The sequence below is a fragment of the Cervus canadensis genome, chromosome 12 (genome assembly GCF_019320065.1).
Source record: "Cervus canadensis isolate Bull #8, Minnesota chromosome 12, ASM1932006v1, whole genome shotgun sequence".
Classification (NCBI taxonomy): Eukaryota; Metazoa; Chordata; class Mammalia; order Artiodactyla; family Cervidae; genus Cervus; species Cervus canadensis.
This window is the reverse complement of record NC_057397.1, coordinates 34,335,698-34,360,128: the sequence shown is the minus strand read 5'-3', so window position 1 is coordinate 34,360,128 and position 24,431 is coordinate 34,335,698. Positions and strand designations below refer to the sequence as shown.

At 37.5% G+C, this 24,431-nt stretch overlaps 1 long non-coding RNA gene across 1 annotated transcript in view; it reads left to right on the top strand.

The window, feature by feature from the left end:
• LOC122451263 overlaps positions 1-24,195 on the top strand; it is a 30,487-nt gene extending 6,292 nt beyond the window's left edge. Inside the window, exons 4-5 of the long non-coding RNA XR_006272354.1 lie at positions 16,922-17,065; positions 24,146-24,195. This is a non-coding gene — a long non-coding RNA (uncharacterized LOC122451263). The remainder of the gene's footprint in view (positions 1-16,921; positions 17,066-24,145) is intronic.
• The last annotated feature ends 236 nt before the right edge of the window (positions 24,196-24,431 follow it).

Here is a 24,431-nt window from a genome sequence, read left to right as displayed (position 1 = left end):
GATTTTGACTGGAATTTAAAATACAGAGGTAAAAATGTTGAAAAGACTATTTTTTCCTCACCTCCCCACCCCTATTTGTACTCTGTACTTGTGTGTGTGCTAAGTCATTTCAGTTGTGTCCAACTCTTTGTGACCCTATGGACTGTAGCCCACCAGGCTCCTCTGTCCATGGGATTCTCCAGGCAAGAATACTGGAGTGGGTTGCCATGCCCTCCTCCAGGGGATCTTCCCTGTCTCTAAGAGACTCATGTCTCTTAGGTCTCCTACACTGGCAGGTGGATTCTTTACCACTAACACCACCTGGAAAGCCCTATTTGTACTCTATGCAGAGCTAAAGCAGGCCCAACCAGATTTTAGAGTCTGTCATAGTTAATGTTTGATTTAGCTAATTGCATTACTTATAGACATAATCAGATATGGGAATGGAGAATTAAACATGGAAATTCAGCCTGTGAAATGGGTCTAATTATCATGAAAGCCGTCTACTTGGACTTTCTGCTCCTGCCGTCATGGAAGTCCCCATACGGCCCCAGCAACAGATCAGTTCACACGGCAGTGTGTTGGGAGATGTTAGTGTCACTGAAGAAGCAAGTCTTCGTGAGCTGTACGTCGACCGTGACTCATCCTATCATTTCCTTCTACCACGTAAGAAAGTGAGTTCAATAGAAAATTAACTCCTCCTGGGAATAGCAACAAAAATTAAAACCACATCCCTCCACCCCCCGCCGTGGTTCCTGCTAATTCGAGTAGGGGGATGAACTTTTACCTGCAGAAATTAGACAATTTCTCTTCTTCCCTCTTTCACTACGTATATTTACCTCCAAAACTAGCCCCTGATGTTAGCTGGGGATGTCCATCACAGGTACCAGCTGGGCTTAGCTAGTGATAGTACACACAAAGCGTGTCATTCTCTTATACTGCTTTGAATTCCTAAATGTAATAGTTATGACAACTGCAATTGACACAAAAGAAATCTAGTATAAGCGTCATCACCTTTTCTACTATGAATTGCATTAATTTAAAACACTTCTGGGAATTCCCTGGTGATCCACCAGTCAGGACTTCATGCTGCCACTGCAGGAGGCACAGGTTTGATCCCTGGTTGGAGAGCTAAGATCCTGCAAGTTGGGGCAAAAAAAAAAAAAATAGAAAAGCAAAAAACCAAAACAAAAAAAGTAAAACATTTCTAATATCTATATTCCAATGAGAAATCTTTCAAGTTCAGTATTTTGCACAAAGTTCATTTGGAAATTTGAAGGGCACTGTACACAGGATGTCATGAAATGGTTTGGAGGAGACTGTGTTTTCATATGGGATTTCCCTAGTGGCTCAGATGATAAAGAATCCTCCTGTCATGCAGGAGACCTGGGTTCAATCCCTGGGTTGGAAAGATTCCCCTGGAGAAGGGAATGGCTACTCACTCCAGTATTCTTGCCTCCATATGTACATAAAATGAAATTTACCTATTAAGAACTGCAAACTCAAGAGAGTTCCCAGGAACAAGAATCTCAACACAGAGTCAGGCTATCAGCTTACATAATTTTCTATATTGCCTATGGCAGTTACCAATAGTTGTAGAACTGGAAACTAGTGCAAAAAAAATGGAAGCATTAACAAAAAAGCAGAGTGGGTAAATTGAATTTGTTAAATAGTGAATGCCGAGAAAGGAACACTTTCCTATCTCTTTACAAGCTCTCCAATTTTTTCCCCAAAGCATGAGATTTGAGTGCCCTTAGATAGTATTATTGTTTGGTTTGCAGAGCTAGAAAATACTCCTGGGATCCCCATTTGAAAAATGTGGTTGTTGACATTTAAATGACTCTGTTATGATTTGACCTGGAAAATTATGGTCAGATCTGTACACTTTATTACCAGAAGAATGTGACCAAATTAAAGGGAATTTGGAAAAGACTAAAGTAAATGATTAAAAAAGAAAATAAGAGGGGAAACATTACAATTGTACTACCAGAGTGGGAAACAGAGATTTAGAAATCCTGTGTCTGAGGAATGAATGGAGGTAACATTGAGATTATGTTCTGTGTCACAAAATAAATACAACAAAATAATGAGATTAAAGATAACCAACATTCCTGTTTTTAAAACATCCATTTTACAAGATATTTAAAATTTTGTAAAATATTATTTTTCTCAAAATATTAAGTACTTACAGTAAGCCCTGTAAAAAAAAAAAAAAAGAAACATTTTTATTTATTTATTTGGCTGCTCCCGGTCTTAGTTGCAGCACATGGGGTTTTTAGTAGCTGCATGTGGGATCTAGTTCCCTGACCAGGGATCGAACCCAGGCCCCCGCATTGGGAGCTCTGAGTCTCAACCACTGGACCACCAGGGAAGCCCCAGTAAGCCCTTTTTTAAAACAAAACAAAGCAAAGCAAACCACAATGACACTTAGACTTAAAGAATGTAATCTGCTACTGCTATATTTAAAACAGATGACCAACACAGACCTACTCTATAGCACAGGGAACTCTGCTCAATGTTATGTGGCAGGCTGGATGAGAGGAATTTGGGGGAGGATGGATACATGTATATGTATGGCCGAGTTCCTTTACTGTATACCCGAAACTATCACAATATTGTTAATCGGCTATACTCCATATAAAATAAAAAGTTAAAAAAAGAATTTAACTTGCTCATAATAAAGAGCTACTTTTCTTACTCTCTCAAGAAAAATGTATTTGTCCTGAAAATACTTGCTAATGTGAAAACCACGTAGTAAATTTGATACTTTATTTGCTCATTTAAATAATAAGGCACATTATGTAATATATCTTGGGGCCTCATCATATATTGAAAATATATAGCTATATCATGTAATAAATACTAACATTATTTAATACTTAGACTACTTATTGCTTCATCCATAATTATGATTTAGAGAATTAAAATTCTAACAAGAATTATGTCTGAATGAAAACTTACTTGACAATGTCAGAGTAAGTAATTTCTATACAAAGCACTACATTTTCCCCTTAAATTTATAGATTTAGCCAAGTTTTTGGTATTCCTATTGATATTCCTTCCCTCTTTCCTTCCTATTACACTTTATGAACAATTTTATATCTGTCACAGCTAGTGTGACAGATTTAGTACTAAAAAATATGTAATAATTTCTTCTGCAACTTAGGTTAGTCCTGAGAAAGTGGCATGGAAATGATAAAATTAGGAAAGGTAGAATCACTGCTAACCACATCTTCTCTCTGACATCCCTGCCTTCTTCCTTCTTGGTGGTCATCACTGCCTCTAGAACCTTCATCTAGATCCAGATGACTCCCAAAGTCATCTTTTCTAATCCTTGATAATTGCAATTAGTGTTACATTTCCGACTGCCTCTTGGAGCCTTCCAGTTGGATATTATGCCATTGCCTCAAGTAAATTTATCTGAAACAGTTCCTCCTCTTGATTCCCAGTCCTGAAAATTACCTCTGTTCTTCCATTGTCCTGCATCAAAGCTTTTGCACGTATCTTTTTTATTAATTGGGGTATAGTTGCTTTAGGGGCTTCCCTGGTGGTTCATTGGTAAAGAATCCACCTGCCAATGCAGGAGATGAGGGTTCAGTCCCAGGTCAGGAAGAACCCCTGGCGAAGGAAATGGCATCCCACTCCAGTATTCTTGCCTGGGAAATCCCATGTATGGAGGAGCCTGGTAGGCTACAGTCCAAGGAGTCACTGGGGAGTCAGACATCGCTTATCAACCAAACAACAAAAACATAGTTGCTTCATAGTGTTGTGTTCATTTCTGCTGTAGAATTAAGTGAATCAATTAGTATATAAGTATATTCAGCGTGTGTGACAGTCTCTAGGTCCATCCACATCACTACAAATGACCCAATTTCATTCCCTTTTACGGCTGATTAATACTCCACCCTGTATGTATATGCCACATCTTCTCCATCCATTCATTTATCAGTGGACCCTTATATTGGATCCATGTCTTGGCTATTATAAATCATGCTACAGTGAAATACCTCACACAAGTCAGAATGGCCATCGTCAAAAACGTCTACAAATACTAAATGCTAGAGAGGGTGTGGAGAAAAGGGAACTCTCTTGCACTGTTGGTAGGAATGTAAATTGGTACAGCCACTATGGAGAGTAGTATGGAGGTTCCTTAAAAAAAACAACCTAAAAATAGAACTGCCATATCACCCAGCAATCCCACTCCTGGGCATGTAGCCTGAGAAAATCATAATTCAAAAAGACCCCAGCAGGCTGGTGTTCATGGCAGGCATCTTAACTCATTGCTTTCTCCTTCCCAGTTCAGTTACCAAGTCCTCTGACTTTTATTTCATAAAGTCTCTTAACCCAGTGTCACAGGTGCACACACACATGTACACACACGCACACATATGCACACACATAGTTTACCTCATTCCCACAATTCCCTCCAGTGTGGATGGTTCTCTTCTCACTATCACCTTCCCAAAACATGCCCATCATTCCATCACACCTGGCTTTAAAAACAATTCCCTTCTGTCAAATAAACCCTCAGTCCCTTACCCTGAGGTTCAAACTTTTCCCTGACTTGACTCCAGCCCATATTTCCGCCCTCACTGCTCACTCATAGTCTTGTCTTCACCATCCCTCAAAGCAAGCTTGCATTCCCAAGTCTACACTTTGAACCGCACCGCATTCTTATTTTGCAATACTCTCTCTTTCCTACTCCCTCAATCAGAATTCCAAAAATAATAATCATCACCAAACTAATAATCCTAATCTCACTCCCTGAAGTTTTCCTTGACTCTTTTAGGCAGGAGAGGTTTTGTTCTCTCTTCACCTATATCACAGTATCTGCTACTCATTTATCTTAGATAATGGTAGTGTTTAGCACTTAGAACAACATACTCTTTTCTGAAAAAACTGAAAGTGGTTAGTCACTCAGTCATGTCTGACTCTCTGCAACTCCATGGACTGTAGCCCACCAGGCTCCTCTGTCCATGGAATTCTCCAGGCAAGAATACTGGAGTAGGTAGCCATTCTCTTCTTCAGGGGGTCTTCCTGACCCAGGGGTTGAACCTAGATCTGCATTGCAGGAAGATTCTTTATCATCCGGGCCACACTCTTTTCTACTATATATTATATTGAATGTCTAATAAGTGTTAAATGCTATCTCATCATTGCTTTTTATAGAGCATTACAAAGGTCATCTGTTTCTCTGATAAGATGATCAGCGACTTGAGAGAAATTCAGTAAAGAAAAAATGAAAAACCACATACTTTGAAATTACAATCACTAGGAAGTTCAAAACAAACTCAAGATGTCGCTGTGAGAGTGGGCAGGTTACGTAGCTTCTCTAAGCCTCAGGTCCCTTTTTTGTGAAAAAAAGAAAAGGATACACCTATCTTGCAAGCTTGTTTTAAAGCCTCATTAAACTTATATATGTAGAGATATCAACCCAGAAGGCACTGAAGATATGTGTGTTCTTCCTTTCCCCATATGCCCTCTAAAAATCTTACTACTCACAGTGGGGACTTTGTCAAAATTAATTGATCACAAAAAATTTGTAGCAATTTACATGTTTAATATTTCTTAGGAAAAAAAACTTTTTTCCTCCCTAGAGCAAAAGCATACATGAGAGATTAGAGAATAGGGTTGACAATGTAGGTTGGTACAAGACAGAGGAAAACCTGGACTGTCACGCCATGGGCTATTTTCCACACTTAAACTGAAACAAGACATGCTGAAATATATTCACCCAAGAGTCATGTGAACTTTTATTCTCTTTTTAATTGGCCCTCATTGCAATATGTGGGAAACAGCTGGAAGGGAACACAGATAGATGCTAGATATTTGTAAAAGCATGAATTCCCTTTCAGAAGACTGGGCTAATGTTCTGATCTTGATAATGAATAGCTGTGTGACCCTAGGGAAACCCTTTACCTCTCTGGGCCTCTGTTTTCTCATATGTAAATTTGAATTAATAATTCCTTTCTCATGGAATGTCTTTGAGGCTTAAATGAGATTAAATATATAATATATAATTTATAAGATGTGATGTATTGCATGTATATAAAATATTAAAATGACATATATGTTCTGTTTGATAGGTAATAGTATCATTAGAGTTAGATTTAATGAGATATACATGATTTGTAACTCTCCACACGCAAAAAATTAAGATGCCAGTCTATGTTTATGGGAGTTTCCCTGATGGCTCAACAGATAAAGAATCCGCCTGCAATGCAGGAGATGTGGGTTTGATCCCTGGACTGGGAAGATCTCCTGGAGGAAGAAATAGCAATCCACTCCATTATTCTTGCCTGAGAAATCCCATAGACAGAGGAGCCTGGTGGGCTATGGTCTGTGGGGTCGCAAAGAGTCGGACACAACTGACCGACTGAGCATTATGTTTGTGGTGAAATGGGTGTTTAATAGTAACGATGCAGTTGAATCCCATTTTAGAGAAGGGCTACAGCTACAAAGAAAACAACAGGACCAAAGGCAGTGATCCCTATAAGATGGCTCATTCAACTGTTCTTTGTCCTTTTCTTCTTTTTCTGGTCTCAGTGCTGCCAGATTTCAAAAGAAGGCTGAAATTCTATAAAACAAAATAATGTAATTTGACTGTTTACTAAATATATAAGACAACATCGACTGTTGGAAAAAAGTAATAGCATTACATCAAGTTAAATTAAATCCAGTAGGCAGAAAATTCAATAGAATGTTGCAAAACAAAAGCAAGCATTTTGCTTTGAGCCCTAAAGAGCAGCAAGGGAATGGTAGTTCAGAAGTCCCTGTGTAGAAGTGTTGCCTTGTGTTTCTATATTCGGGTGTGGGAAGAGTTGACAGTGGTACCCTGGCTACCTGAGCAGCTAGGATGTCGGATGCAAAGGCAATCAGACCCCAAATCTTCTGTGACTTTAAGGGGCATAGATAATTCAATACAAATTTGTAAATTAGCCATCTGAAATTACCTACAAATTATAAACAGAATTAAGACACAAACAATAATCAGTAATATTGTTTATGTTTCTTGATATCATTTAGGGGACATTCGTCACTGACTTTTTGGTTACAGAAAAGATTATGTTTCTTTGGTAACAATAAGTAACAGAAGCAGACTTGTAGACAGAAATAAGCTTATAAAAGTCTGGATTGTACAGTTGATTATGTACACAGAATGTTTAGCAGACAACTCAACTAAGGTGATATCACTAGCTTTCTTTTCACCTAAAATCAGCTCAGAGTATAAGGACATGAAGAAAGTTTACTTAAAAGTCTCACTTTTATTATATATTTGAATTATTTCTGATTTGTATTTAAGCCTTCAGGCTTGGTAATCTTCCCATGTAAGGTAAGAAAATGAAAAATTGAAACACATACCACTTTTAATTAAAATTCTAGTATCAAAAGATATTGAGCAGTCTCCCTTGATAAAATCAGCCCCAACTATGCTTTTGTCTTTACAGTTAGTGATTAGTTTCATGCTATTTTTTATGTTAGGATCTATAGTGTTTGATTAGGGAGTAAGACTTCACTATTTCCAGGTTGTAACATAGCATAAAAATAAACAAGTATCCACATAGGATGCAAATTCCTTATTAGAATAATTATAGAAGACCCTGTCTTGATAATTTAATTGGCATGGCCAATTAGTTGCAAAAATCTAAAGATTGTAAGAATGAGTTATTTTTAAACACCATAACTAATCCTTAGATTTCTTAACAGATCAAGTGTCTATAATTTAAGTTTGAAGCTTTGTCTGTAGTTGAAAATTCAAGGGAAAAAGCCCTGTGGAATTTCTTAGGTCCTCAATTGTTGTTGTTTAATCACTAAATTGTGTCCAGCTCTTTTGTGACCACATGGACTGTAGCCTGCCAAGCTCCTCTGCCATGGAATTTTCCAGGCAAGATTACTACGGTGGCTTACCGTATCCTTCTCACAGAGGATCTTTCCTATCCAGGGATCGAACCTGCATCTCCTGCATTGGCAGGTGGGCTCTTTACCATTGAGCCGTCAGGGAAGCCCACGTCCTCAATCAGTGTGTCTTATTTTAAGGACACGTGCTAAGTTGCTAAGAGCTTTCCAGTATCAGCTGTCACTAGACTTTTCACTGACAAAGAGACTTCAGGCTTCTAAGTAAAAATGATTTTCAACCTAGAATTCTATACTTGGCTAAACTATGAATAAAATCTGAGGGAAATTAAAGAGATGTTTAGACTTTCAAGGACTCAATATCTTCTTTTCATTCATTATTTAAAATACAGTCTAAGAAACTTTATTTTTTCAATATTATTATAATTTTTTTCAACTTCAAACTTTTTTGATTGAATTTCATTATTCTCTCTCTATATATATATGTACATTGACATACACATATGATGTAATACTGTACATCATACATCCATTTGATGTACAGTATTATTCAAGTATGGATGTGAGAGTTGAACTATAAAGAAAGCTGACTGCCAAAAATGATACTTTTGAACTGTGGTGTTAGAGAAAACTCTTGAGAATCCCTTGGACTGCAAGGAGATCAAACCAGTCAATATTGAAAGAAATTAGTCCTGAATATTAATTGGAAGGACTGATGCTGAAACTGAAACTCCAATACTTTGACCACCTGATGCGAAGAACTGACTAATTTGAAAAGATCCTGCTGCTGGGAAAGATTGAAGGCAGGAGGAGAATGGGTTGACAGAGGATGAGATGGTTGGATGGCATCACCGACTTGATGGACATGAGTTTGAGCAAGCTCCGGGAGTTGATAAAGGACAGGGAAGCCTGGCGTGCTGCAGTCCATGGGGGTCGCAAAGAGTTGGACACAATTGAGAGACTGAACTGAACTGATTATACAAGTTACAAGTATAGAATATAATGATTCTCAATTTTTAAAGGTAATACTCCATCTATAGTTATCATAAAATATTGGCCATATTCCCTGCATTGTACAATATAACTTTATAGTTTATTTTATACCTGTTAGTTTCTACCTCTTAATCCCCTGCTCCTATATTGCCCCTACCCTCTTCCCTCTTGTTTTCAAAATCTATCTGTGTTGTAACATGTATTGAAATGTCTCTTCTTTTAATGGATGACTAATATGCCATTGTATGTATATTACACATTTTGTTTATCTGTTCATCTGTTAATCTATATTTAGGTTGTTTCTACCTGTTGGTTGCTGTGAATAATGCTGCTGTGAACACTGGTATACAAACATCTATTCAAAGCCCTGCTTTCAGTTCTTTTTGATAATAACTCAGGAGTGAAATTCGTGGATCATATGGTAGCTCTATGTTTAATTTTTTTTCAGGAACTGCCATATTGTTCTTCATAGCAGCTGCATTATTTTACATTACCACTAGCAATGCACAAAGAATTTCTCCAATCCTTGCTAACATGTGTTATTTTCTGTTTGTTTGTTGTGTGTTTCTTTACAATAGTCATCCAAGTGGATGTGAAGTGGTATCACATTGAGGTTTTGATTTTCATTTCCCAATAATTAGTGATATTGAGCATCTTTTCATGTGCTTACTGGCCGTTTGTATATTTCCTTTACAGAAATGTTGGTTCAAGTCCTTTGCCCATTTTTAAGTTGGCTTTTTGTTGTTGAGTTGTAAGAGTTATTTACATATTCTGTATATTAATACCTTCTCAGGTGATATGTACATGTTTTCCCATCCTAGTAACTGCTTTTTCAATCCCTTGATAGTGTCCTCTGGTGGCATAAAGCTTTTTATTTTGGTGAATTCTAATTTATTTTTTCTTTCATTGCCTATGTTTTTGGTGTCCTACCCAAGAAATCATTTCCAAGCTCAATCTGATGAAGCATTCCCTGTATTTTTTCTTCTAAGAATTTTATAGTTCAGGCATTTGATCCATGTTGAGTTATTTTTTGCATGTGTGTAAGGTTAAGGTTAAATTTCATTCTTTAAAATGAGCATATCCAGTGTTCCTAGAATCATTGATTGAAAAGACTATCCTTTCTTCATTGAATGCTCTTGGCACCCTTGTTAAAAACCATTTGACCATATATGTAAAGGGGGGAGCTCTCTCTTCTTATTCCATTGGTCTTGATGTCTGTTCTTATTATGCTCATCAATTCTTAAACAGTTGCTTAAAGATGTGTTTCAACTAAACTAAAAAAAAATAAAAAAGGACAAGATAAGCCTTTAGGAGACAGAAGTGCCTAACCAGAATAACAATTGTGTACAATCCCCAAGTGGTAGTTATACTGAGACCTAAAGAGTAACCAGTACACATCTGAGCAAGAGGTCAGAGATTTCCCAGTGCAGATCTTAGGGACAGAAGGAGATTCAGTTGATTATATAGAATTAGAGTTCTGACCAGCTTGAGAATATAGTAAAGACAAGTGATATGGTAGGGCAGAGAAAGGAAGAGCTATTTAAACTTAACTGTAGGAAGGTTTCCTTTGAATGGCACAGCAGCAGTGATGTGACATGGATCTAAGAGGAAGGAATGTAACCCAGTCCCACAACTGGATTTTACAGGAAACAGAATTTACATATTCATAATACTATAAACTTTGAGTTGTAAAGCAGTATCCCCATACCCATTTGCCTTGGCTAAAATAAGGCAAAAGATGACTACTTAAGACCTTTGAGCTTAGTTGGAGAACAGCAGGAAAACCACAGACAAGGAAACTGCTTATTGACCACCTCCTTGCATTGAACATCACACAGGTACTTTGAGGGACTAGATGACCAATCAGTGAACTTTAGACATTAGGGACCAAAAAAATCCACCACATGTAACAATACCCAGAACCTTCCAAATCTGCACAGTGACCTGTGAAGACAGTCGTGCCTGTGCAGAAGACCCTTGAAACTTCCCTTTACCCTTCCCCTATCTTTACTCAACTCCAACACCTTCCAGTCCCCTCTTTGATGAGAAATACCCCACTCAAAAGCCAGTCAAGAAGACAGAGCTGAACTTTGCCTCCTGTCTCCTTGCTTGGCTGCCCCACAATAAAGCCTTTCCCCCCTGTTCTTTCCCTTGAGCAGAGGGCCTACTTGCTCGGATACAGTTGTTCACTAAAATTTCAATTTAAAATTTCACCCATAAATGATTGACATATATATATATATATACTACATGTAAAATAGATAACTAATAAGAACCTACTGTAAAGCCCAGGGAACTCTACCCAATACTCTATGACCTAAATGGGAAAATCTTAAAAAGAGTGGATATATGTATATGTGCAACTGAGTCACCTTGCTGTACAGAGAAAACTAATACAACATTGTAAATCCGCTACACTGCAATAAAAATTTAAAAAATAAGCCATAAACAAATCAGCGATTTAATTGTATTCCAAGAAAGAATGTAAAGTTTATCCACCTTGACAATATAAAAAGTAAAAAATTTGGAGATGGGGTTGGAGTTGAAGAGGTAGAAAGCCTGTATATCAGTGTCTTGATGTTTATAGGGAGGGGTCAAGAGGTGTTGGCTGTGGCTTTTGGACCAGCAGGTGGAGGTTTAACAAGCTGTTGATCGGGATGGGGAATACATGTAAATCTATGGCTGATTCATATCAATGTATGACAAAACCCACTGAAAAATAAATAAATAAATAAAGGAAAAAAAAACAAACAAAACAAACAAACAAAAAAAATTGCAGAGGTGGGTCTTCCTTGGTGGACCAGTGGTTAAGACTTTATCTTCCAATGCAGGGGTTGTGAGTTTGATCCCTAGTCTGGAAGCTAAGATCCCACATGCCTCAAGGGAAAAAAACCCAAAACAAAGAACAGAAACAAATTATAACAAATTCAACAAAGACTTTAAAAATGGTCCACATCAAAAAACTTTATAAAAAATAAAAAAAAATAAAACTGCAGAGATGTCTAATAGAGTTATAAATAGTGATAAAACATGAGGAGGTAAGGAAAAAAGGAAGGTGAAGTAGGGAGATGCAAAGGAGGTAAACCCTCATCTTTCAGTAGCAAGTCAGAAGATACCATCTAAGAAAGCTGTAAAAACACAAAGACTAATGAGCAAGTTAAAAGACTGTTGAGGCATCCCAAAGGGACTAGAAACAAGTATTTTTAAAGTTTTGCCTCTAAAGAGTAAACGAGTGGGTTGTAAAGATGGAGCAGCAAAGTCTTCTTTTCATTATAAGCCCTACTGTTTGATGATTTAACCACATGTATATCTTGCTTTGATAGTATAAAGTAAAATACAAAATAGAATTCAACTTCCCAGGCAGTCCAGTGATTAAGACATCCCCTTCTGATGCAGGGAATACAGGTTCAATCCCTGGTAGGGGAGCTTAGATCCCATTTGACTCTTGGCAAAAAATCAAAACATAAAACAAATAATATTGTAACAAATTCAATAAAGACTTTAAAAATGGTCCACATCAAAAAAATCTTTAAAAAATGCAATGCCAAATGAAAAGAAAATAGATCAGATTAAAATTCATAAATCAGAATAATTTGAAGTACTGATTTGATTACAAAATATTGTTTAATTTACTAAAGATTCAGTGATGGGCATCTTTAAGCAATGAGGGTGCCGTTTATATATTTCATTGTTAGTCCTGACCTGCTTGATGAAGATGGTCTTCAAGCTGAAGTGATAGAAGTAGGCTATTAAAGATTCATCTTAAAGTGTGTCTGAAATGAAAATGTAAATCATTTGTTTAAATGAGTTTCTTAAAAAATTCAGTTCATGAATAGCTTATTTGTAAAGGGAAGGCAATTAAAAATGCTGAGATTATGTTTGAGTCTATTATTATAGCAAAGTTTCACTGATTTAGAACCCAAGTATCTGACCCCTTAATCTATCATGGAAAACACACCAGAATCAGAGTATAAGTGATGAAATTATTTATTTATTTGACTGCATCAGGTCTTAGTTGCCGCTCTGCTTACTTGCCCTGCCACGTGTGGGATCTTAGTTCCCCAGCCAGGGATTGAACCTGCGTTCCCTGCATTGGAAGGAGGATTCTCAACCACTGGACCACCAGAGAAAATTCTTTTTCACCTTTCGACAAAATTCTTAAGAGACAAAACCTCCATGTCTCAGTATTTTACGAAGACAGCTTCTCATCTCCCTTTAGTTAGATATATTCATAGATATTGATATTAATATTGACACACAATCCTAAATTTGAAGAGAGGTTAGCTTTCCTGGTGGCTCAGACAGTAAAGAATCTGCCTGCAATGCAGGAGACCCTGCATCCAGGTTGGGAGGATCCCCTGGAGAAGGGATAGGCTCCCCACTCCAGTATTCTTTGGCTTCCCTTGTGGCTCAGCTGTTAAAGAATCCGCCTGCAATGTGGGAGACCTGGGTTCATTCCCTGGGTTGGGAGGATCCCTGGAGAAGGGAAAGGCTACCCATTCCAGTATCCTGGCCTGGAGAATTCCATGGATTATACAGACCATTGGGTCACAAAGAGTCGACTGAGCGACTTTCACTTTCACATACATTTTTTAATCCAGAAATCTCATTTCTGGGAATTTATCTGACAGAAATAAAAGTGCAGCAATTCATTATAGAATTTTAGTTGCAGTTTCTTCCAAACAAACAGCAAACAAACAAAACAACTCCTAGAAATCTAATCAATCTGAACATCAGGAGAGAAAATTATGATACGCCCTTGAAAATAAAGTGAAAGTCACTCAGGCATGTCTGACTCTTTGCCACCCCATGGACTATATAGTACATGGAATTCTCCAGGCCAGAATACTGGAGTGGGTAGCCTTTCCCTTCTCCAGGGGATCTTCCCAATCCAGGGATGGAACCCAGGTCTCCTGCATTGTAGTCAGATTCTTTGCCAGCTGAGCTACTGGGTAAGCCCATGATACATTCATACTGGGAAAAAAAACAAATCCATGTGTGGTTACTTAGAAAAAATTATCCACAATATACTGAGTCAAATATACAGTTTCAGAAAATATTTATATTATGATACAACTTTTAAAAATATATGTATATATTCTTGCACAAGCAAAATAAAAATATAGAAAGATAATATTGCCAGAAAAGAGGGATAGAAGAATAATTTTGCTTTATATACTTCTGAGTTATTTGAATTGTTTTTATTTTAAAATTAGTAATTTTAATATATGGAAAAGTACAGAAACTGTAACAGACACCTGTCTACCCATCACTTAGGTATATCAAATGTCAATATTTTGACATAGTTGCTCCAGCTCTCTTTTTACAAAAAGAATAAAGTGTCATAGATAGAGCTGAAGCCATTTCACCCACATCTCAGTTCCCACTCTTCCTCCCACTATCCCCAGAGGTAACCATTATCTTAATGTGGGAAGGAATCTTCCCTGTGTATGACTTTTTTTCCTTTGCCCATCCCCTGCTAGCTCTGTCTGTTTTTAATCAGTATATATGTTTCTATTAATCATGCTTTTGCCTTAGAGAGCTTCAGTTCATCAGTGTTAGGATATCTGTGAATGATTTTGTAATTTACTTGTGCAAAGATGCATTCATAAACAATCAAGGTCTCTTTTTGTGAGTATAAGTTAAAATAAATGGCATCATTTTTCTGTCATTGCCTGCTACTTGCTTTTTATATTCAGCATTCCTTTCCAGCATTGTCCATGTTGATGTAGTTAATTTATTTTAATTGCTTATAATGTTCTAATATACAACCTTACCAACATTTATTTGTTCTGTCATTGATGGAGATAAATGATGTCATGCATATTATTTATATCTTCCTTTTTAAGCATTTTTAATTGAGGTATAGTTAATTTACAAAGTTGTGTTAGTTCCAGATGTACAGCAAATGATTCAGTTATTTATATATATTTACTTGGGGTTTCCCAGGTGACTCAGTGGTAAAGAATCTGCTTGCCAATGCAGGAAATGTGGGTTCAATTCCTGGGTCTGGGAGATCCCCTGGAGAAGGAAATGGCAACCCACTCCAGTCTTCTTGCCTGGGAAATCTCATAGACAGAGGAACCTGGCAGGCTATAGTCCTTGGGGTCCCAAAAGAGTTAGATAGGGTCGAGCAACTGAGCACGCATGTGTATGTGTGTGTGTATATATGTGTATATATATATATATATATATATATATCTCCTTTTTCAGATTATTTTCCATTATAGATTGTTACAAGATATTGAATGTAGTTCCCTGTGCTATACAGTAGGTCCTTGTTGTTTATATATTTTATATATAGTAGTATATATAGGTTAAGCCTAAACTCCCAGTTTATCCTACCCTTTTCTGCTTTGGTCACCATAAGTTTTGTGTCTATGAGTCTATACCTGTTTTATAAATAACTTCATTTCTATCTCTTTTCCACATAAAAAGGATATTGTGTGATATATATACATATCATATGATATATACATATTCCTCTGTCTGTCTCATTTCACTTAATACAATAATCTCTTTATGCATGAGATTATGTGCATGTTCTTATGTGCATGTTCCAGGGTCCTCTCTAGGTTTGTAGCTAAAAGTGGAATTGAAGAACCATAGAGCCTTTCTATTGGACTGATCAACTTTTTTTTAAATTCCTCACCTTTTTATCTCTCGACTGCTTTAGTGTTATAGATTCTTTTCTTATTGATTTAGTAATTATCCTTAAATTTTTAACATGCAGGTTTGACTCTAAAAAACTAATAATAATCAAAAGGTCTGACTTCATTTTGAACAATAGAAGCATCTTAGAACGCATGGACTTGAATTACTGTGCTTCCTATCTTCCTGTCATGGCTGTGAAATATTTTAGCTTCACATTCTTTTTAAATCTTTTAACTTCAAATTAGTCTTTGCTCTTGTTCTTACAGTTAATGTTTATTTAGATTTATCCAGATGTTTCCTAATGTCTTTTGTTTTTCTATGCTCCATATAGATCCTAGTCCTTTCATGATCAATATACCTATTCCTACAATAGTGCTCATTTCATATGCTAGCAAGGTAATGCTCAAAATCCTTCAAGCTAGGCTTCAACAATACATGAACCAAGAACTTTCAGATATACAGCTGGATTTAGAAAAGGTAGAGGAATCAGAGATCAAATTGCCAACATAGAAAAAGCAAGGGAATTCCAGAAAAACATCTACTTCTGTTTCATTCACTATGCTAAAGCTTTTGACTGGGTGGGTCACAACAAACTGAAAAATTCTTAAAGAGATAGTAATACCAGGTCACCTTACCTGCCTCCTGAGAAACCTGTATGTAGATCAAGAACTGGACATGGAACAACATGGAACAACAGACTGGTTCAAAATTGGGAAAGGAGTTCATCAAGGTTATATATTGTCACCCTCCATATTTAACTTATGTGCAGAGTACATCATGTGAAATGCCAGGCTGGGTGAATCACAAACTGGAATCAAGATTGCTGGGAGAAATATCATCAACCTAAGATATGCAGAGGATACTATCTAATGGCAGAAAGTGAAGAGGAACTTAAAAGCCTCTTGATGAAGGTTAAAGAGGAGAGTCAAAAAGCTGACTTGAAACTCAGCATTCAAAAAACTAACATCATGACATCTGGTCTCATCACTTCATGGCAAATAGGTGGGGGGAAAGTGGAAACAGTGACATATTTCATTTTCTTGGGCTCCATAATCACTCCCTGATAGCTCAGTTGGTAAGAGCCTAATGACATCCACAAACAGTGCAGGAGACCCCGGTTCGATTCCTGGGTCAGGAAGACTCCCTGGAGAAGGGATGGGCTACCCACTCCAGTATTCTTGGGTTTCCCCTGTGGCTCAGCTGGTAAAGAATCCACCTGGAATGCGGTAGACTTGGGTTCAATCCCTGGATTGGGAAGATCCCCTGGAGAACGGAAAGGCTAACCCACTCCAGTATTCTTGCCTGGAGAATTCCATGGACAGAGGAGCCTGGCGGGTTATAGTCCATGGGGTCACAAAGAGTTGGACATGGTCAATCAGACACGACTGAATGACTAACACTTTCACTTTCTTCTTTTCCCCACTATATCTTTATCTCTCAGTTTTATAGAAATGCAGAAGCCAATACCCCTACAAGTGTGTCATGTTTGCCTAATGACATTTTTATATCTGTTGAAATAAGAGAGGGAGAATGAAAGCAAAGAGCTCCAGTTCTGAAAAGAAGATCAAAGTAATAAGCCAGAAAGGTATGTAATCACCTAGCTGCTCCTATGTATTAGTATTTACATGTATATATATATATATACACACACACACATATACACACACACACATATACACACACACATCTATGGGTATAAATATTTATGTTTATATGAATATGTTTCCTATGTGTATGTGTGTGAGGAGCATGAATATAAGGAAAGACCATTTATTCCCACACTCATTTTTCTAATACCATCCCAGGTGGCACTAGTAGTAAAAACCTGTCTGTCAATGCAAGAGATGTAAAAGATGAGGGTTCAATCCCTGGCATGACAACCCACTCCAGTATTCTTGCTTGGAGACTCCCATGGACAGAGGAGCTTGGCAGGCTACAGTCCATAGGGTCTCAAAGAGTTGGACATGACTGAGCAACTAACACTTTCACTTTTTTATGCTCTAGTTCATATCATACATTCTGCTTAGGTCCTTTGCATTATGTACTGATGGGCTGTTTCTTTAAATAACCTGAAGTCCACAATTTATTTAGATTTCCTTAGTTTTTACCTGATGTCCCTTTTCTGTTTCAGGAGTCCATGCTGGATGCTACACTACATTTAGATGTCAGATTCCTCTGGGTTGGACATTTTCTCAGACTTCCTTTATTTTTGTTGATTTTGAAAATTTTGAGGTGTACTGGCCATGCATTTAGTACAATGTACCACTGTTGGGATTTTTTCTGGTGTTTTTCTCATCATTAATGTGAGGTTATAAGTTTTGGGGAAGAATACAGAAAAAGAGATGAAAGAAGATCCACAGACAAAAAGCACTATTCTCATCACATACCATCAACATGATTTATCACAGTCAATGTTAGCCTCGGGCACTTGACTTGAGGGGGTATTTGTCAAATTCCTCCACTGCAAAGCTGCTCTTTTTTTACAGTTAATTTTTATTTGAGTATAGTTGCTTTACAATATTGTGTTAGTTTCTACCATGCAACAAAGTGAATCAGCTGTGTGTACGTATGTCCCCTCTTTTTTGAATTTCCTTCCCATTTAGGTCACCACGGAGTATTGAGTAGAATTCCTTGTGCTATACAGTAGGTTCTCCTTAGTTATCTATTTTATACTAGTGTCAATAGTGTATATATTTGTCAGTCCCAGTCTCCCAGTTCACCTCCCTCCCCTGTTTCGTGTTCATACCTTTGTTCTCTATGTCTGTGTTTCTATTTCTGTTTTGCAAATAAGATAATCTATACCATTTTTGCGAAACTACTCTTTTCTCCTTTTTCCCCACTGCACTCTTTGGAAGGCAGTCATTGTGCACAGTCCACACTTAAGGGATGAGGAATTCTGCCCCACCTTCTTGAGGGTGGAGTAGTTATAAAAATCACTGAAGTCCTTCTGCAGCGAGGATCTGTCTTTTCTCACTGTTTGTCTGTTTATCTATCATTCATGTCAGTATGGACTCATAGATACTTATTTTACATGTTAGGTTATAATCCAGTACTACTTTATTTTCTTGCTTAAATTATTGCAGCTTTGGCCATTGGGAGCTGTTTCAGTTGACTCCTGTGCCCTTGACATTCCCATCATTGGTGCCTTTTTGGCACTTTCTTTTTTTTTTACTTTTTGTTGGAGTATAGTTTTTTACAATGTTGTATTGGTTTCTGAAAGTGAAAGTGTTAGTCTCAGTTGTGTCCGACTCTTTGTGACCCCGTGGACTGTAGCCCACCAGTCCATTCCATGGCTCCTCTGTCCATGGAATTCTCCAGGCAAGAATACTGGAGTGGGTTACCATTTCCTTCTCCAGGGGATCCTCCTGACCCAGGGGTTGAACCCTGGTCTCCTGCATTGCAGGCAGACTCTTTACTGACTGAGCTACCAGGGAAGACCTGTATTGGTTTTTGCTGTATAGCAAAGTAACTCAGCCACACATATACATATATCCACTCTTCCTTGAACTCCTTCCCGTTTAGGTCACGACAGAGCACTGAGTTCCCTGTGCTATACAGTAGGTTCTCATTAGTTATCTATTTTATACATAGTAATGCATATATATCAATCCCAATCTCTGATCCATCCCACCATCCCCCTCCCCAGCACTTTCTTACTTTCTGGCACTATTAGATGCTCCAGGTTCACCGTGTACATTTCTTGTTCCAGCTCTATAATCAGGATTTCTCCAAGGCTCCTCCATTCCTTTTATCGAAGAATGGTAGAGAAATGAAGATCTGAGCATCAGATGTGCTCCTTGCTGCTGGAGTGTTCATTTCTAGGGCTTCACAGATAACAGAGCCAGAAATTCCATAGGTGCATAGTAACTTACCCTGTATATTTATTTGTATCTACAGGTCTATCTGTGTATACCTCTGTACTTGTATTAAGCTAAATAGAAGTTCACACTGATGTCTCCAATTCTAATCTATTATCACATAGATCATTCTAGTTTTCTCCCTTTGTTTGTCTGTAATGTTCCACTTCCAATGGAGAGAAACCTGGCTCCCACCTTCTGCCATCCATTTACTTAATTGTCTAATTCCAGGATCCATGTATAGTGGTTTCAGTTTATAGGCTTTTATTGAAGAAAGTTGAAGCCAATTACTCATTCCTAAGTGCCATTATGGACTGCCTATAAGAATGGCAATAGGCATCTATCTGCTATTATTAGTGCCATTTGGAGAGTGTTAGGAAAATTAAAATAATCATCAAATATTTGTCTTACGTGTAAATGGATTCTATTCAATTCTACAAACATTTGCAAAGAGCATCCCATATTATTGACAGGTACAGATGAAGGTGTACGGGGTAATGAAGGGACCCTTCAGAAGAAAACACATTTTGTAAGCATATTGAGTGCCTGCTGGGTGCCAAGCTATTGGAGAAGCAAAAATGAGACGGATTCAATTTAAAAGTTTAAATGGCATCCAGTAGACAGACAAGAAGCAGGTATAGAGCTAAAGAGAGACACATAGAGCCTGATAGATATTAAAATACGTGCATAGCAAAAAGGAAGAAGAGAAAACTTTACCTTGGGGAAGACAGAGAAGCTTTACAGAGCTGATATTTGACCTGAGCTTTGAATGCTCACGCTCAGTTGTTAAGTCGTGTCTGACTCTTTGCGACCCCATGGACTATAGCACACCCGGCTCCTTTCTCCATGGCATTTCCCGGGCAAGGATACTGGAGTGGATTGCCATTTCCTCCTCCAGGGGATCTTCCTGACCCAGGGATTGAACCCACAATCTCCTGCATTAGCATGTGGATTCTTTACCACTAAGCCACTTTGGTGGCCTGGGCCTTAAATAAAAGCAGAAACTGAAGAAATTCAGGAAAGAGAGAGAGATGGAGAAAGAGGGAGATAAAGAGGATCCTGGGTCAAGGGAACAATACGCACGAAGGCACAAAGGCACATTGTTCTTAAAAAATTCTCAGTATCCCATTTACCTTCTCCTAATAATATCCTATGGCTGCTTAGTGACCTTATTTCCTGGTAAACCATAAATATAAATGATTAATGGAGGTTTATGCTTTGGAAACACAGTGACATTTGTAACATCTGCACTATTTCCAGTGTGGGACAAACAGTGCAAAAGTGAGTTACTAATAGCATCCTCTGAGAATTAGCTTTTTAAACAACAGACATGGAGATTATGCCTGAGGAAGCAATGGAATAATTAGGTTTGTGATCTCTTGGGTCTAATGGAACAAATCACTTCATTTTTTTTTACTTGAGATTAGCCCAATGATTAAACAATACTTTTTAAAATGTCAGAATATTATCTTACCCTTTCTGAGTGAAAGTGAAAGTGTTAGTCTTTCGGTCATATCTGACTCTTTTGTGACCCCATGGACTGTAGCCATCTGGTTTCTCTGTCCATGGGATTCTCCAGGCAAGAATACTGTAGTGGGGTGCCATTCCCTTCTCTGGGTAATCTTTCCAACCCAGGGATCATACCCGGGTCTCCTTCATGGCAGGCAGATTCTTAACCATCCGAGTTATAAGAGGAGCCCATATGACCCTAAACACTGTATAATCTTCTCCAGGGTTATATGAAAATGGAAAATTCATTTTTTTAGGAGTTAAAAGAGCAATCATCACAAATTTATTTATTTTATTTGTTTGAGTCTATCATACTTAGTAACTTGGTTTGTCTTATTTTTATAAAAGTAACCTGCATCCCTGTATAATGACATTATGCCCACAAGTTCTTTCTCTTTGTGGTTATCATCACCAGAAATAGTTTTCCTATTTGTCACTTCAATACACATCAGCATTCTCAAACCAGAGCCATCTATTCTCAATACCTAGAATTCTTTACTACATCAACTTTAATCAGAAGCAATCCTCTTGAAAATACCATCAATAATTTTAACTTCATTCCAAAATATTGGGTTTAAACCTGGAAAATACAAAAACATGGAGCCTAAAGATTTTAAATATTAATAAGCTAGTGTTTAAATTTTATCTATTTAGAATAAAGAGGACTAACTCTAAAGCATAAAGGGATGAATTTAGAACATGGGAAGTTGCCTTTACAAACCAGAGCCTCAAGGTGGAAGGTACCTGCATGAATATATCAATTCATTGATGTTTGGGGATAATTTATTAAAGCAGCAAATACAACTCTAACTAATCTACCAATTCTACTTGAAAGGATTAGTGAATGATTCAAAGTTGACTTCTTAGTCATATATGAGGTTTTTCAAGGAATTCATATAGGAAAGATAGAAGTGAGAAGGGATGGAGCATTTGTATATAGAAAATAGCATGAGCAAAGGTGTAAGAATCTGAAAACATGATCATATAAAGTGTTTTCAGTAATTCAGTATGATATAGTATAATATCACATGTTAATTATATATTACTTATATATGTACATTTAGATGTATAATATAATGATTTGATATTAGTATGTGTCTCTTAATGATCACCACAATAAGCCTAGTTAATGTCTGTTTCCATACGTGTTACATACATAGCAGTGTTTTTTAAATATAACAGAAAAAATGGAAAAGAACTAAATATTACTCGTAGGGAATAAATTGTGGTCTAGCCACATAATGAAATATTATCTAGCAGTTAAAAACCCATGAGAAGTACATTCACTTGTGACGATAAGGATAGATTTTAAAAATAGGTTGAATGAAGAAAACTGAGTTGAAGAGAACTTTATTACAGTATGGTAGAATTTATGCAAAACTTTGAAAATAAAAAATAATACAAATGTGTATATAACAAAATATAAAAGATTACATTGAAGAATATATGACATTTTGATAGTGGCTGTCTCTGGGGAGAGAAGAAAATGGAACTGGGGAGGGAGAATTTAAAGTACTTCCATTTTATTTATAATATTTTTCTTTATAAGATGCAAAACCCCACAAAAATGAATTGGACAGAAGTTATTACAATGTTAATAGGTAGTGACTGTGGAAGGTAACACTTTGGACAGTGTTTTTCCTACTCTTCATATATTTTATCCATTTTTCAAATATTCTAAGATGACCAAGTATTACTTTTATAATTGTCCCCCTATTTTTTAAAACCATTCATGTCATAGAAACAATCATGGCAACCTTTACTTTAGAAGAAAAGCTGGGTAGCAGTCAGCAGGGGACATAAGGGAAGCCTTATCACCTACATCTACTGTTCTTTCCTAGTCAGATGAAAGCCAGTGGGCTTACAGAGAGATGATAATTTATAACAATAAGATGTTCTGACTTCAGCAATGTTTATGATTCTCTCCTATTTTGTACTGAGTGCATGGAGAAAAGAGCATCTGGAGTCATAATTTTCATTAGAATTTTCCCAGGGTCACAACCAGGTTAATAAGATATGTGGGTGAATCCCTAGTGATTGTGTACATATTTAATATATGTGGCCTGCTTTTAGCCATGTTCAAAAAGAAAACTTTCTGGTACTCTTTCATTTTTTTTTTTTTAATTTTAACTTTTGAAGTACAGTTGATTTACAGTTTGGGTACTCTTTCTAAATGTATTATGCCCTAATGTTTTCTTCCTCCTCAAAATCTTCTCACTCTCCCACACTTAGATCTCGTAAAGCAACCTCTCTTTCTATTGCCTTCTTTCTCATTCATCATTTTTTTAAACCAATCAAGCCAAAAGGCAGCCTGTCACAATATGAGGAATATGGAATTTGAGATGAAAAACAGTGGATCTACTTCTGATTACTTGCATGATTTGGAGCAAATGACCATCTTTCTGTGCCTCAGTTTATCTCTCAGATGGAGAAAGTATCACCTGGACCTCAGGTGAATGACTTTGCCAGAACAACCAGATCACAGCTGTCAATGTGATTTGTAAACTAAAAAAAGCCCAGGTCAAGGTTTACGAGCTTTCTCAAAATAAATGAGCAGCTCTAGGATATCCAAGATGGAGGAAGGGTATAGCCATGTCCTTGACAATCAATGATCTGAACAATTTGAGGTGTTCATTTCAGTTCAGTCACTTAGTCGTGTCTTAGTCTTTGCAAACCCATGGACTGCAGCACGCCAGGCCTCCCTGTCCATCACTAACTCCCTGAGTTTACTCAAACTCATGTCAGTTGACTCAGTGATGCCATCCAACCATCTTATCGTCTGTCATCCGCTTCTCCTCTCGCCTCAATCTTTCCCAGCATCAGGGTCTTTCCAAATGAGTCAGCTCTTCACATCAGGTGGCCAAAGTATTGAAGTTTCAGTTTCAACATCAGTCCTTCCAATGAACATTTAGATGGACTGGTTGGATCTCTTTGCAACCCAAGGAACTCTCAAGAGTCTTCTCCAACACCACAGTTCAAAAGCATCAATTCTTTAATGAGGTGTCTCTAAATGCAAATTACTCATTAATCTATGAGCTTGTACATGGGACACCCTGCTGTTCAGGGTGTCCTGACCACCCAAATCCATCAAGCAAGTCAGTGACCCTGGTACTTTTTTTTTTAGCTTTACATTTTTCTGTTCTTGGACTGAGTTCTTGTCCAACATCCCATGAATTCAATTGCATACTGCCACAATCCAAACCAAATGGAAATGTGGTAATATTAATAGTCATTCATTAGTTCAATTTTAAATTAATTTTTTTCTCTTTTTAATTTTTACTTTTCACCCCGCGTCTAAGATAAGGAGCAGTGGCTGCACTTTGCTGGAGCAGCCCTGAAGAGAGACCCCACATCCAAGGTAAGAGAAACCCAGGTAAGACGGTAGGCACTGAGAGAAGGGATAAGGGGGCAGACAGACTGCAACTACAGTCATGGACAACTAGCCAGTCTGATCACAGGACCACAGCCTTGTCTAACTCAATGAAGCTAAGCCATGCCATATGGGGCCACCCAAGACGGATGGGTCATGGTGGAGAGGTCTGACAGAATGTGGTCCACTGGAGAAGGGAATGGCAAACCACTTCA